This window comes from Balaenoptera musculus, chromosome 1 (assembly GCF_009873245.2).
Source record: "Balaenoptera musculus isolate JJ_BM4_2016_0621 chromosome 1, mBalMus1.pri.v3, whole genome shotgun sequence".
In the NCBI taxonomy this organism is placed as follows: domain Eukaryota; kingdom Metazoa; phylum Chordata; class Mammalia; order Artiodactyla; family Balaenopteridae; genus Balaenoptera; species Balaenoptera musculus.
Window position 1 is genome coordinate 195,763 of NC_045785.1, and position 15,699 is coordinate 211,461.

The following is a 15,699-nucleotide window of genomic DNA, read 5'->3' on the forward strand; positions in this document are numbered from 1 at the left end:
CTGTTCAGATCCTCTGTGTCTTTACTGATTTCTTTAGGTCTTTTGTTCTAATAACTGGTGAGAGAAAGATGCTACAATTGCCTACTATGATTGCTTATTACTCCCTTTATTGGGTGCATTCATAATTGATGTTTTCCTGATGAAACCACCTCTTTCTCATTAGAATTTCCTCGTTCTCTTTAGTAATACTCCATATTGTGAATCTACTTTATCTGATATTAATATAGCCACTCCAGCCTTCTTACGCTGTTTGTATACACACACATTTTGCATTCACTTATTTTCAACCTGTGTTTTTGATATTTAAAGTGAATCTCCCATAGACAGCATGTAGTAGGGTCTTGCTTATTTACCCATTCTGATCATCTCTACCTTTTAAGTGGAGAGTTTAGTCCATTAACGTTTAATGTAATTATCACTGTGGTTAGAATTAGGTCTACCATTTTATTATTTTTCTACTTGTTCCTTGGTTTTAATACATAAAAGACTTAATTTTTTTTAGAGCAGTTTTGGGTTCACAGCTAAACTGAGTAGGAAGTAAGAGAGTTCCCATACACCCCCTGCCCCCACACAAGCAGAGCCTCCCCCACTGTCAACATCCTGCCCCAGATACGTACTCTGATGAACCTACACTGACACATCACTGTTGCCTCAAGTCCATATTTACATTAGGATCACTCTTGATGTTGGGCATTGGCAAATGTATAATGACGCTATGGTTGGATTCAGGCTACCGTTTTATTATTTGTTTTCTGCTGTCTCTCTGGTGTTTTATTTCTCTCTTCTCTCTTTCCTGTTTTATATTATTTGAATATTTTTTAAAATCCCCTTTCAATTTATCTTTTGGTTCTTTAGTTATGATTCTCTGCATTATTTTTATGGTTATTGCTCTAGGACTGCAACACACATCCCCACTGTTTCACAGCCTACTTAGAATTAATACTGCAGCACTTCATGTAAAGGCAGAACCTGCAGGTCCACAGATCCCCTTCACTGTTCCTTATGCTACAGTTATCATACGTATTTCATCTGCATGCATTACAAACCCAAGACATGTTCTGATTTTTTCTTTAAATACGTATTTTAAAGAAAACATTCCCCCCCAGATATTTACCCTTTTTAATACTCATCACTCACTCATAAAGACCTGAGTTTCACTCTGGTGTCATTTTCCTTCAGCCTGGAAAGACTTTCTTTAGCATGTCTGGCAGTACACAGATGATGGCAACAAATTCTAGCAGTTTTCCTTCTTCTGAAAATATTTGTATTTAACACACTCCTGGAGGGTTGACTATCTTTCTTCCAGAACTTTATAGATGCAGCTCCACTTGCCTTCTGATGGTAAGTTCCTAGTCTTTGCAATGCTGTGTGTATGTAGTCTTGTTTTTCTCTGGCTGCTGTCAAGATTTTTAAAGTTAATCTTAAAGTTTTCAGTAATTTGAAAATGATGTGCCTAGGTATGGTTTTAGTCATATTCATCCTGTTTGGGACTCACTGAGCTTCTTAAATCTATAAATTTGCGTTTTTCACCATATTTGGAAAGAGTCAGATCATTGTTCTTCAAGTACTTCTCCTGCCCCACCGTGTCTCTCGCCTCCCCTCTGGGCTCCATAGTTACCCTGCGTGAGACACCTCACACTGCCCCATGAGTCCCTAAGGCTCTTCATGCTTTTCCCCCAATCATTTCCCCAGTTTTTCTTCAGACCAGACGATTTCTACTGATTTGTCTTTGAAGTCTGACTACTTCCTGTCATTTCCATTCTATTATGCCCATTCAGTGAATTTTTTTATTTCAGGTGTTATATTTTCCAGTTCTAAAATTTCCAACTGGCTTTTTTTTTTTTAATTTGTTTATTTTATTTATTTTTGGCTGCGTTTGGGTCTTCGTTGCTGCGTGCAGGCTTTCTCTAGTTGCAGTGAGTGGGGGCTACTCTTCGTTGCGGTGAGTGGACTTCTCATTGTCATGGATTCTCTTGTTGTGGAGCACAGGCTCTAGGCGCCCAGGCTTCAGTAGTTGTGGCACGCGGGCTCAGTAGTTGTGGCTCGCAGGCTCTAGAGCGCAGGCTCAGTAGTTGTGGCGCACACGCTTAGTTACTCCGTGGCATGTGGGATCTTCCCAGACCAGGGCTTGAACCCGTGTCCCCTGCATTGGCAGGTGGATTCTTAACCACTGCGCCACCAGGGAAGTCCAGCAACTGGCTTGTTTTGAAAAATATTTTCTACTCCTCTACCGAGATTTCCTACGTTTTTGTTCATTATGAGTGTATTTTCCTTTACCTCACTGAACACAGTTGCTAAGCCAGCTGTGAAGTGCTTGTTTGATTATCCAACACCTGGGTCATAACACGATTGGTGTCTGTTGACTGTCTTTTCCCTGAGGATGGTTCACATCTCCCTGGCTCTTTGTATGTTGAGTAATTTCAGATTGTAACATGTATATTGCAAATGTTATGTTGTAGAGACTTTGAATTCCATTATATTCCCCTGAAGAGAGTTTATGGTTTTGCTTTAGCAGGCGATTAATCTCATTAGAGTCAAACTGCAAACTGTGCTGCTGTCGATTTTGTGGTAAGCGGTGGCCTCGCTCTCACTCCAGGCGGCTTCTCCCCCTGCCCTGTGTGTGTGCACGGTTCAAGGCTTGGCCAGAAATCTGAGCAGAGTTTATTTGCAGAATTCCTCGTTCCAGGATTTCTCCCCAGCAGCTGTGGATACCAGCTCCTCCCCTTAGTCTAACGAGGAAGCGCGCGGTCTTTCCACCAGAGTTTTAGCCACCACACCACCCCTGCAGTGACTGTGCTGCCCTCAGAGGAAAGACGTGCAAACAAGAGACACACTGTGTGCCGGCCATTCCTCTAAGTCTAAGCTGCCCTCAGGATCTGCCTGCTGTCCCCTCTCCAGAGTCCTCAGGTAGCTGCTTTTTGTATCTTGTCCAGGGCTGATAATTGCCATCTACGGGAGAGTCATTTGTTGGAGCTGAATCTTCTATGCTGGAAATGACTCCACTGCATGGCTTTTCTATTCAGAAACCCAATGGTAGGCACAGAGGTCAGCAACAGGGCACTCGGAGAGAACTGCAGTGCCACCGGAGCCTCATCTCCACTGGGCAGGAGTCGGCCTCAGGGAAGCAAACGGGGATGGATGCTAAAACGCTCTTCTTGGTTAACGTGAATCCAGTTGCAAAAAGGTGAATTTGAGATAATAAGTTACACTTAACATTATTTTAGTAGCCCCGTTCATCTCTAAAACATTCCCCAAAGAATGATCAAATTAATAATCTGAGGTTTATTCTCCTATGAAAAGTAATTTCACACCTTAGAGGTCTGTCACATACACAGCTAGGGCTGGACTTTCACGCCCATGTTGGTTTGCGAAGGATGAAAAAGTCTCTTTTTGCTGCAGATCCTGGATCTCCAAGGGATGTGAACCTGCTCACTGTGTAACAACAGCAAGAACAGCAATTACATAGCACTTGCTGTGTGCCAAGCACCACTCTGAGTTATTCACTCATATTAACTCATTTTACCCTCCCAACAATGCCTATTATCGACCCCCTTTTTTTTAATTAATTTATTTTATTTTATTATTTATTTTTGGCTGAGTTGGGTCTTCATTGCTGCGCGTGGGCTTTCTCTAGTTGCAGCGAGCGGAGGTTACTCTTTGTTGCGGTGTGCGGGCTTCTCATTGCGGTGGCTTCTCTTATTGTGGAGCACAGGCTAGGGATGTGGGCTTCAGTATTTGTGGCACACAGGCTCAGTAGTTGTGGCTCACAGGCTCTAGAGCGCAGGGTCAGTAGTTGTGGCGCACGGGCTCAGTTGCTCCGCAGCATGTGGGATCTTCCCGGACCAGGGCTCGAACCCGTGTCCCCTGCATTGGCAGGTGGATTCTTTCTTAACCACTGCACCACCAGGGAAGTCCCTCGACCCCTTTTAAGAGGAGAAAACAGGCTTGCACAAGATCACACAGCAAGTACACGGCACAGCGAGTACACAGCAGGGTGAGGACTGGCCAGGCCCCTGGCTCCAGAGCCTCTACTTACCCCCCACACTGACCTGGGGTCTGAGGGTTTTCTACAGGAGCCGGTGGGTACTGCTTGTTTTACAACGTTCAACTAATACATTTAGCATGTCTAGCCAAGTACGGTGCAGTTCTACAGAAATTCTGTCTTTCTTTTTTTTTTTTGGCTGCACTGGGAGGCCTGTGGGATTTTAGTTCCCTGACCAGGAATTGAACCCGGGCCCTCGGCAGTGAGAGCACAGAGTCCTAACCACTGGACCCAGAAATTCTCAATTTAGTAAACAAAGGCATCCAAGACTTTAACAATTAAATGTAATACACCTCTAACTATTTTTAAAGACTATTAGCTAAAGTAAAGATAAAAACTGTGTTGTAGAATTTTCTAGCACAAGAAGTAAAATATATGCGGCCAAGAGCACTAGAAGTAGAAGGTGGTCACTTGGACCCTCTGTATTTCTTGTGAAGTACAGGATTAACTTTTAAGGTAGACCATGATAAATTAAACACACATATTTAATCTCTATAGCAACCACTATAAAATAACACAAAAGGGCAGAACTAAGAAGTCAATAAAGGACATAAAACAGAATTTTAAAAACTTGATTCACCAAAAAAAAAAAAAAAAAGGGAGGAAAGGAGAAACAGAGAAACAGATGGAAAAATAGAAATCAAACATCAAGATGGTAGATTTAAACCCAAACACTCTAATAACCGCACTAAATGTAAACAGACTAAATACTCCATCAAAAAGTAGAGATTAACATCACTAATCATTAGGGAAATGCAGCAAATATACTACTCCACACCCATGAGGATGGCTACTATCAAAAAAACAGAAACAACTGGGACTTCGCTAGTGGTCCAGGAGCTAAGACTCCGTGCTCCCAATGCAGGGGAACTGGGTTCGATCCCTGGTCAGGGAACTAGATCCCACATGCCACAACTAAGACCCGGCACAGCCAAATAAATTAAATAAATAAATAAATATTAAAAAAAAAAAAAAAACCAGAAACAATGAACGTGGAGAAATTTGAACCCTTGTCTGCTGCTGGTGGAAATGTAAAGCGGTGCAGCATTACCATATGATTCAGCAATTCCACTTCTGATTACATACTCAAAAGAACCAAAAACAGGGTCTTTAAGAGATATCTGTACACCAGTGTCCACAGCAGCATTATTCACAACAGCCAAGAAAAAAAAAAAGTGGAAGCAACCCAAATATCCATTGACCAATGAGTGAATAAACAAAATGTGGTCCATCCATACAATGGAATGTTATTCAGCCTTAAAAAGGAGGAAATTTTGACACCTGCTATAGCATGGGTGACATTACACTAAGTGAAATAAGCCAGTCACAAGAGGACAAATAATGTATGATTCCACTTATATGAGGTCCCTAGGGTCGTCAAATCCATAGAGGCAAAAAGTAGGAGGGTGGGTGCCAGGGCTGGGGCAGGGGATGGGAGTTAGTGTTTAATGGGGACAGAGTTTCAGTTTGGGAAGATGAGAAAGTTCCAGAGGCGGACGGTGGTAAGTGTTGTACAACATCATAAATACACTTAATGCTACAGGGTATATACTTTAAAATGGTTAAAATGGTAAATTTCATGTTATGTATATTTTACTACAATAAAAAAAAATCTGGAAAAAATGAAATTACATAATGCATATAAAGTGCCTCAATAAATGGTAGTTATTATAGTTATTTTTTTGAAAAGTAGAGATTGTCAGATTGGATAAAAAGCAAGACCAAATGATATGCACTTTATAACAGACAAACTTTATACATAAAGACACAGAACACTGAAAGCACAGGATGGAAAAGATAGTCTATGCAATTACTGAGTATAAAAACACTCATGCAGATATACTGATATCAGACAAAGTAGACTTCGATCTTTCACAACAACAACAGAGTAAATTCATCAAGAAGATAAATCAATCGTCTTGTATTGATTTGTATGCACTGAATAAAACCTTGCAAATAAATGAAATTGAGAGAACTAAAAGGAAAAAGACAAATCCACAACTGTGATTGGAAACTTTAATATCCCTCTTTCAATAATTGATTGAACAAGTAGACAAAAAAAAAAAGAGTAAGGATATAAAAGATTTGGGCAATATTTGACTCAACTGACAATTACAGAATACGACACTCAAAAAAAGTGTAATACACACTCTTCTTAAGTGCAAACAAAATATTCACTAACAGACCGTATGTTTGACCATAAAACAAGTATCAACAAATTCAAAGGGTGAAAATCATACAGAGTATATTCTCTGACTAAATGGAATTATATTAGGAATCAGTAACACAAGATATTTAGAAAATCACCAAATACTTGTAAATTAAACAACAGACTTCTAAATAACTCATGGAACAAACATAGGAAATTTTAAAATATTTTTAACAGAAAGATAAAGTGTGACCTATCAGATTTTGTGTAGGAAACTAAAGCAGCGCTTAGAAAGAAATTTATAGTTTTTAATGGCTGTATAAGAGATGAAGACAAGTGTGAAATCACTGACCTGTGCTTCCGTCTTAAGAAGACAGAAAAACAAGAGTGAATTCAACCGTATTAGGCAGATGAAAGGAAATAATCTGAATTAAGATGAAAGGAAAGAAATTGAATTAATATTTGTAAAACTTCCCACAAAGAAAACAGTGAACCCAGACAGCTTCACTAGTGAAGTCTACCAAAAAACTAAGGAAGAACTAATACCAATACTATACAAAGTCCTTCAGAAAACAAAGGGGAAGGGAACCTGTCCTAGCTCGTTTATAAGGCCAGCAAGCAAGACTCAAACATAGGCCAGCGTAACCCAGACAGAAATCCAGACAAGGACATTACGAGGGAAAAAATGCAGACTAACATCCCTCATGAATACAGACCCCAAACCCTAACAAAACATTAGCAAACTGCATTCAGTAAAACACAGAAAGGTGACAGAACACGACCAAATGAGTTTCTTCCAGGAACATAAGATTGACTTAACGTAGGACTTCCCTGGTGGTCCAGTGGTGAAGAATCTGCCTTCCAACGCAGGGGACACGGATTCAATCCCTGGTTGGGGAACTAAGATCCCACATGCCGCGGGGCAACTAAGACCCAACACAGCCACAAATAAAATTTAAAAATAAATAAATAAACATTTTTTAAAAAGTCTTTGTAACTTCGGGGAAAAAAAAAAGATTGACCTAACATACAAAAACCAGTCAATGCAATCAACCACTTTAATAGATTAAAGAGGAAAAAAACCATGTAACCATTTCAGCAGATGCAAAACAAGCATTTGACAAAATTTCAGGCCCATTCATGATAACTCTCTGCAAACTGAAAACAGGAGACCCCTCAGCGTGAGGCAGGGCATCTCCAAAAACCCCACAGCCCATGCCATAGTAACAGTGAAGAGGCCAAGGCCACCCAGCCTTCGCAGGTCTAGTCAACACCGCCCTGTGGCTCAAGCTGGTGCAGTGACGACAGAAAACAAAGCAAAAGCCACAAGGTTAGAAAGAGGAGTGATCGTGCCTCTGTGCACACGGCATGGCTGTTCACATGGAAAATCCTAGGAAATCTTAAAAACCTACTATAATTTGTAAGTGAATTCAGCAATGTTGCAAGAATATAAAGTCAATATGCAAAACCAGCTGTCATTTCTATATACTAGCAACAAGTAATTAGAAAATGAAACTTAAATAAATATCATTTACAACGGCATTCAAAACAGTCTGTTTGTGGGGATAAACTTAATAAAGGATGTGTAAGACCTGTACACAGGAAAAGATAAAACTGCTGAGCGCTGTTCAAGATCCAAATAATGGAAGACATACGATAATGGTGTATATATATCAACCTGAACACACACACGTATATATGTGTATCTCCATTCATCCATGTGAATGGATTAGAGGACTCAATATTACTAAGATTAATTTCTCCCCAAATTGACCCAACATTTAATACAATCACAATCAAAATTACAGCAGCCTTTTTTTTTTTTTTTTGAGGAATTGACAACCTGATTCTGAAATGTATATGAAAATAAAAAGAACCTAGAATAGCCAGAGCAATTTTTAAAAAGAAGAACAAGTGGGACTTCCCTGGTGGTCCAGTGGTTAAGACTCCAAGCTTCCAATGCAGGGGGTGCAGGTTCGATCCCTGGTCGGGGCACTAAGATCCCACATGCCACGGGGTGCGGCCAAAAAGTAAAAAAAATAAAAATTAAAAAAAAAAAAGCACAAGCATGGAGGACTTACACTGACTTACCTGAAGACTTTATAAAGTCACAAGACAGTGTGGATTGATGAACAGATAGACCAATGTAACAGAATAGAGAACCCAGAAATAGATCCTCACAAACACAGTCAAATGATTTTTGATAAGATGCCAAAGCAATTCAATGGAGAAAAGAAAGTTTTTTTCAAGAAATGGTGCTGGGGGTTTCCCTGGTGGTGCAGTGGTTGAGAATCTGCCTGCTAATGCGGGGGACACGGGTTCGAGCCCTGGTCTGGGAAGATCCCACATGCCGCAGAGCAACTGGGCCCATGAGCCACAACTACTGAGTCTGCGCATCTGGAGCCTGTGCTCCGCAACAAGAGAGGCCACGATAGTGAGAGGCCTGCGCACCACGATGAAGAGTGGTCCCCGCTTGCCGCAACTAGAGAAAACCCTCGCACAGAAACGAAGACCCAACACAGCCAAAAATAAATATAAAAATAAATAAATAAATAAAAGACTACTATTAAAAAAAAAAAGCAAATAGCTTTCACTTAAAAAAAAAAAAAGAAATGGTGCTGGGACAGCTGGTTTCTTACATGGAATAAAAAGTGAAACTACTAGACTCACATCACATGAAAAATTAATTAGAGATGGCTCACGGAGCTAAACACAAAACTGAATCTATAAACCTTCGACAACAAACTACAGGAGACTATCTTTGTGGCTTTTGGTTAGGCAAAGACTTTTAAATAGGACACAGAAAGCATGAACCAAAAAAGAAAAACAATTGATAAACTAAACTTCATCAATATTAAAAACTTCTGCTCATGAAAATACACCATTATGGTGGATATAAACTCTATGCATTTGCCAAAATCCATAGAATGATATATCACAGAGAGTAGACTTTAATACACGCAAAAAAATCAACAACACCCACCAGAATGTCAGGGATGTCAGGATGGAAGGCAGACTGTGACCACTGAATCTAACTGTATCACAACGTGTGACACCAACACACTGAAGGGGACAGGAAGACAGCGTTTTGACTGGGAACTGTAAGACCAACGATAAGAAGAAACCAAATATAAACATGGTACTCAAGGTGATAAATTTGTCTCTCAGAGTGGGGAGGTATATGGGTGAACAATTCTGAAACTGCTTTCTATGTACACTGGGGTGGGACAAATAAGAAAACGATGGCGATGGCAGTGAGAAGGTTACATATAAGCACTTTTGTTACAGACACACAGCTGAACAGATACACAGCTACCTATCTGCTAAGAGGACTACAGACAATGACACCCCAGCAGCAACGCCCACACCCGCTGCCGGGGCCTGGCGTCTAAACCCCGCGCTCCCGTGAAACGAACCAGCGCTCCCCGGAGAACTGGCTGATTCTAGGGCTGAGGCAGCAACACAACAAGATGAAGCGAAGCTGGAGCGGCTGGCAGCGCAAGGAAGGAAGGAAGCGCTCACGAGGGGCGGGGCGTGGGAGGGGAGAACAGCGACAAGGTCCGGGCGGCCAAGGCTGGCACGAGGTGAGCGGCCAGCCCAGCAGCGCGAGCTGCGCCCCCGCCACAGCGCAGACGCCGCCCACGAGGCCGCCCTCCTCACGGGACGCCAGGCCACAAGGCGGGTCCTCCCCTGAGCTTCGCTCCCACCCCCGGGAGGGTGCGCTGCCCCCGAGCGGCTGCCAAAGAGACGGGAGGACAGGACGAGGAGCGACTCTCCACGGCAGACACCCCCTGAGCCAGGTGACCAGGCCGACAGCCCCCGTGACGTCGCGCGGACGTCAGGTGCCCTGATGTGATGTGACGCGAGCGCCACCTCACCTCCGGGCTCTTCTTTCCAAAAACCACAACCCCTGTCTAACCAGGAGAACACACAGCAGACAAACCCCAAGTCAGGGACATGCTACAAAACACCTGAGCGGTCCTCCTCAAAACCGTCAAGGTCACGAAAAAGTCGGCTTCCGGATGGGATCCCGGGCAGAAAGAGGGCCCTGAGGCAGCGCGTGACCTGCAGCCTGGGGCGCGGGGAACAGCAACGGAGCGCCGTCGCGCCTCAGTTTCCACACATGCGCCTCAGTCTGCACCTTTCTGTAATCCTAAAACCACTCCAAAAGAGTTTAATTTTAAAAAGACGCTATTAATAATGCAAATAGGCAAGTCAAACAATGGGAGGTAACACTCTCTCTATATATACATATATATATCTGACATGGCTTGTATCCAGAAGACCTAGAGGAAATTACAACTTGATAATTTTTATAATTGTTGTTATTTATTTATTTTTGGCTGCATTGGGTCTTCGTTGCTGCACGAGGGCTTCCTCTAGCTGCGGCGAGCGGGGGCTACTCTTCATTGCGGTGTGCGGGCTTCTCATTGTGGTGGCTTCTCTTGCAGAGCACGGGCTCTAGGCTCGTGGGCTTCAGTAGTTATAGCACACGGGCTCAGTAGTAGTGGCACATGGGCTTAGTTGCTCCGCGGCATGTGGGATCTTCCCAGATCAGGGATCGAACCTGTGTCCCCTGCATTGGCAGGTGGGTTCTTTACCACTGTGCCGCCAGGGAAGTCTCTACAACTTCATAATTTTTTAAAAAGGCAGGGGACTTTCCTGGTGGTCCAGTGGTTAAGAATCCACCTTCCAATGCATGGGACAAGGGTTTGATCCCTGGTCGGGAAACTAAGATCCCACATGCTGCGAGGCAACTACTGAGCACATGGGCCACAACTAGAGAGTCCGCGTGCTGCAACTACAGAGCCCATGTGCCGTGGAGCCTGCGCGCCACAGCTAGAGAGAAGCCCACGCACCGCAGCAGAGGATGCCGCATGCTGCAAGGAAGATCCCATGTGCCACAACTGAGACACAGCCAAAAATAAATTTAAAAAAAAATATTAAAAAAATTTTTTAAATTTAAAAAGGCAAAAATCTTGATCAGATGCTTCGAGCGGGTGTCGCAGACGGATGCATGCCCAGCATCACTGCTCAAGGAGACGCAGATGGAAGACACTAGTGAACACCGCCCTGCCCACCAGGCCCCACACGGCAGTCTCACGCCCACAGAACACAAGTGCAAGAATGTGCATAACCCCATCACCCAAGACAATGCCAGGAACCCACCCAAGTGCCGTCCCAGGTCGGGCATCGCGCTGTGGACAGCCAGGGCACTCCACAGACCATGGAGTCTAACACAGCACCATGAAGGAATGTGGCAGAAATCAGAACCATGCCGGCTTCTGGGGGGCAGGGCTGGGAAGGCTTACGAGGTCTCAGTCAGCCCAGGGCAGCTTAGACACACATTGTTACTCACAGAACCGGGGCTGGGAGGCCCAAGGTCCAGGTGCCGGCAGATCCGGCCTCTGGTGAGGGCCCTTCCCGGCCTGCAGACGGCCACCTTCTCGTGGTCCTCCTGGCCTTGCCTTGGTGTGTGAGCAAGGAGGGGGGTCTCTGTCTTCCTCTTGTTATCAGGGCACCGATCCCCTCATGGGCTCCCCTCACCCTGATCACCTCCCCGAGGCCCCACCTGCAGACAACATCACGCTGGGGGTCAGGGCTTCGACACAAGGATTCGGGGGACACAACATGAGGGAGCCTTTAGGGATGACAGAAATGTGCTCTATCGTGACAGCGTGCAAGTTACACAGCTGTATACATCTGTCAAAACTGGGCAAACCGAACCTATGCACTTCACTTATGTGGATTATATGTAATCACGAACTGAATAAATGCAATTCATTTTCTATTTTGAAAATCTTATTGGAGCCAAAGATCTAAGGAATTGGGTCCAAAAATTTCTACAAGGTAATGAAAAGTTTGGTGAGAATTTAAATTGTACCATGTGTTCTTTCATGACTCTCATTTTTCCTTAGAAGCATTGGTTTCAAGGAAGAAGTCACTGTGATTCTGAACAAGTAACACGTCAGTTAACGGGGGGGGGGGGGGATTATTCTGGTCCATCAGTAGCTGTCGGGTGCTGGGCCAGAAAACCACATAACAGCTCTCCAACAGGAGGCCCTGCCCGGGTGACCACGGCAGGGGGCGGATGCGATCTTCCAGCCCTGTGGGCAGCTGTGGCTGGAGAGGGGATAGGGGCAGGTGGTCACCAACTTCACAGTTCACGTGTGCTGACCTTTCCTTCTCCCACCGTCGAGCACAACGCAGGAGGGCCCGCTGCATCTCCAGCGCCTCCGTGCGGGTACCTCCAGTCAGCCTCTCAGCGAGCAAAGGCGCCAACGGGCAATATGAGAACCGCGGACCTCGTCATTCTCCTGCTTCCCATTCTGAAAATCTCCCCACGCTCAAGGAACATCAGCGCAGTGAACGATCTGACCGACGTAAAGGACACACTCCCGGCTGCTGACACTTACGGCTCGGGGGCCTCAGCAGCCCCGAGACGGAGCTGCCGGGCGGACCCTTAGAGCCCACCTGGGGGGTCCCTGGCCTTGGGGACGCGGGATTCCCAGTGCTGTGGTGACCAGAGGTCGTTCTTCAAGTGAATTACGCGACAAATCACAGCTTACCTCGCGGCACAGGGCGATGCAGGGAGGGGCGGGCGGCGCCCCCGGGGTGCGGGGGGTGAGCGCCCTCGAGCCGCGGCTGCTCCGCCTTTGGGAGGAGCGCCCAGGGCCAGGTGGGGTGAGCGTGCGCCAGCAAGGGAAACTTTCCGGAAAACCCAGGTTTGACTTCCTTCTAGGAGCTCCTGAGATCCCCGTGGCCGTTCAGACTCTGGCTAACACAGGCTGCTGCGGGGGCGCGGGGAGGAGCAGAGAAGCACGGGGCCCAGCTCTGCCCTCGGCCCCGCAGGGGCCCGGGGAACAGGACAAAAGGGCCACCCTGGCGCTCGGGCACCGAGGAGCTGCGTTGGCTCCAACGCTGCTCCTTGAAACGCTGTGATACGCGCGTCCGAACCCCGGTCTCAATTAAACCGAAACTAAAGCGTCAATTAAATCGTCCTGGTGACGACGCACACAGACTCCGCTGGACCAGACTGGACACTGTGGGGGCGATATATCCACCCGCGGGCCCTCCGGGGCGGCGGGGGGCGCGGAGGAGCAGGGCGGCAGGAACCCGCGCCCTCCGCCCCGCCCCGCCGCTACCGCCCGGCCCGGGGTCCGCACCCCGAGGGCCGCCCCCGCCCTCCCCCCGCGCGCCCGCCTCCGGCCCCTCACTCACCCCCGCGCCCTTCGGGTTCCTCTTTCGTAACCCCCGCCCTCCAGGCGGTCGCGCTGCGCCCCCTGGGACTTGTAGTCTCTCCGCAGCCCGAGCCTGGGTGCCAGGGAGCGTGGCTCCCAGCCCAAAACTACACCTCCCGGCGGTCCACGCTACAGCCCGCCCCCGTCATGTAGGTGCCAGGTCAGTGTTCTCGCGACATCTGCAAGCGCGCGCGGAGCGGCCTGGGAGTGTAGTCTAGGGCCCTGAATAGGGCAGCGGAAGCGACGGGAGGTCTGTGCTGGCCACACAGACCAGACCGCGGGAGGCCAGCTGTTCGCGGACGCTCGGCTAGGCTGCCCGTCGGTGTCCGGCGGGGCAGCGATTCCGGAGACAGCACGGGGTTACACAGCCGCGTCCCGGAGGGCGGCGCCGCGCTGCGAACAGGATTCCCGCTGCGCCTCTGGAATCGGCCTGGGGGCCGCTCCCGGCGCCGTGGACGGAGGGGGCCGGGAAAAGGCCTCTGTGGGGTTTGCATCCTCTGTGCGCGGTTCCCCAGGAAGGACGCTGTTCCTGGGCTGCCCCTTGCCCAGCTCTGCCACTTTCGGGACCTCAGGCGGAGCCCTGCTCACTGGGTGGGGTCGGTGTACGTGGGATCCCCAGGGTCTGGTCCGCACCAAGGCTGCCTCTGGGGAAGGCTGTGACGAGGAGCTTGGAGAAAAGAGAGTAAGACCGACCACCGCCCTTGTCGTGCTTTCTGTGCCGTTGGGCGGGGGCCGACCTTCCTCAAGGGCGGCTACTCGGAGAGCAGTGTCTGGGCCGGTGGGTCTGAGCAGAGAGGCCTGGACCGGGACGGGCGCCCACGCCGAAGACTGCGGTCCGCATGGACACCTATAACACGGGCTTTTCGCGTCTCTCCCGAACTTCCTCATTCAGTATGAAGAGGGGTGGGTGGGAAAGACACGTGGTCTCAGGTTTCTTTGAACTGGTGAAGCTGGTCGGACTGGTGGTTCTTTCCAGGAAAGCTCCCACCCCGTGGCCTTGTGGTGCCTCCCAGGCGCTGGGAATGCTCCCCACAGCCGGTCCCAAAGACCATGGGGTCTAGGTGACGGGACTGTTGGCATCCCAGGCTGGTTTGTCCCGACAGGATGACACCGGAGGATGTCCGCCTTGTGGTCTCAGGCTCTCCCTCTGCTCTGTGTCCTGCACGCTGCTCACTTCTCAGCACATGGGGTCGCATGTGTGCGATAAAAGGGCCGGGACCCCGTCGGCGTCGGTGGGGGCATCGGAGTGAGAGTCGGGTGCAGGTTAGGGTCAGGGTCTACAGGTGTACGGAGTGCTGTAGGACAGCTGGCACCAGCCTACGCCTGGCCCCTGGACTCCCAGTTGGCTTCTGCACCAGCTGGCCATCCGGCCCGAATTCCACGGGTTCTCTTCCCCTTGGGAGCCGCCTCAGGACGTTCATCCCAAGTTTGAATGTCCACAATTTTCAACAGAAATAAAGCATCTTGCGCTGTGAGGCTACTCTCCAAGTAAGAGTACTGGGGCAGAGGACAAGTCGCATTTGTGTCTTCTCTTCCCAAGGACAGTGGTAGCTGAGTTTCCTTAGTTGGCGATGGGGGGGGGGGGTCACTGACAACAGGTTTTCAGGATGGTGTGACTCTTCTTTTTTTTAATTTATTTATTTTTGGCTGCATTAGGTCTTCGGTGCTGCGCGCAGGGTTTCTCTAGTTGTGGCAGGCGAGGGCTACTCTTCGTTGCGGTGCGCGGGCTTCTCATCGCGGTGGCTTTTTGTTGTGGAGCACGGGCTCTAGGCGTGCGGACTTCAGTAGTTGTGGCTCACGGGCTCTAGAGCGCAGGCTCAGTAGTTGTGGCGCACCTGCTTAGTTCCTCCCTGGCATGTGGGATCTTCCTGGACCAGGGCTCGAACCCGTGTCCCATGCATTGGCAGGCGGATTCTTAACCACTGCGCCACCAGGGAAGCCCAATGGTGTGACTCTTGATGGCGATGGTAAAGTCTCTCAAGGGCGAAATTGTGCCTGGGAATGTGACAGCTCTCGTGGGCCCGTGCAGTCGGGAGGAACCTGCACGGTTCCTGCACTGGGATGTTTGAGAAACATCCTTGGGCAGCAGAGCAGCATCTCTGCCTCCTGGGGGCCCCGCACCCGCCCACCGTGCCTGTTGCAGAATCATTGCTCCTTTGGACTTAGTCCACTTCCACTTTCTTGGTTGTCTTCTGAAGGCAGGGGAAACAGTGTTCTTCGCCGCCTGCTTCAACCCCATGTGCCCATAAGGCCAGGCCATCCATTAA

At 47.9% G+C, this 15,699-nt stretch overlaps 1 protein-coding gene across 1 annotated transcript in view; it reads right to left on the bottom strand.

Annotated features, from left to right (window-relative positions):
• Nucleotides 1-13,660, bottom strand: part of C1H1orf159 (chromosome 1 C1orf159 homolog) — a 28,721-nt gene extending 15,061 nt beyond the window's left edge. The window contains exon 1 of the mRNA XM_036851172.1: nucleotides 13,413-13,660. The gene's annotated coding sequence lies outside the window, so the exon portion shown is untranslated. The remainder of the gene's footprint in view (nucleotides 1-13,412) is intronic.
• Nucleotides 13,661-15,699: the final 2,039 nt, after the last annotated feature.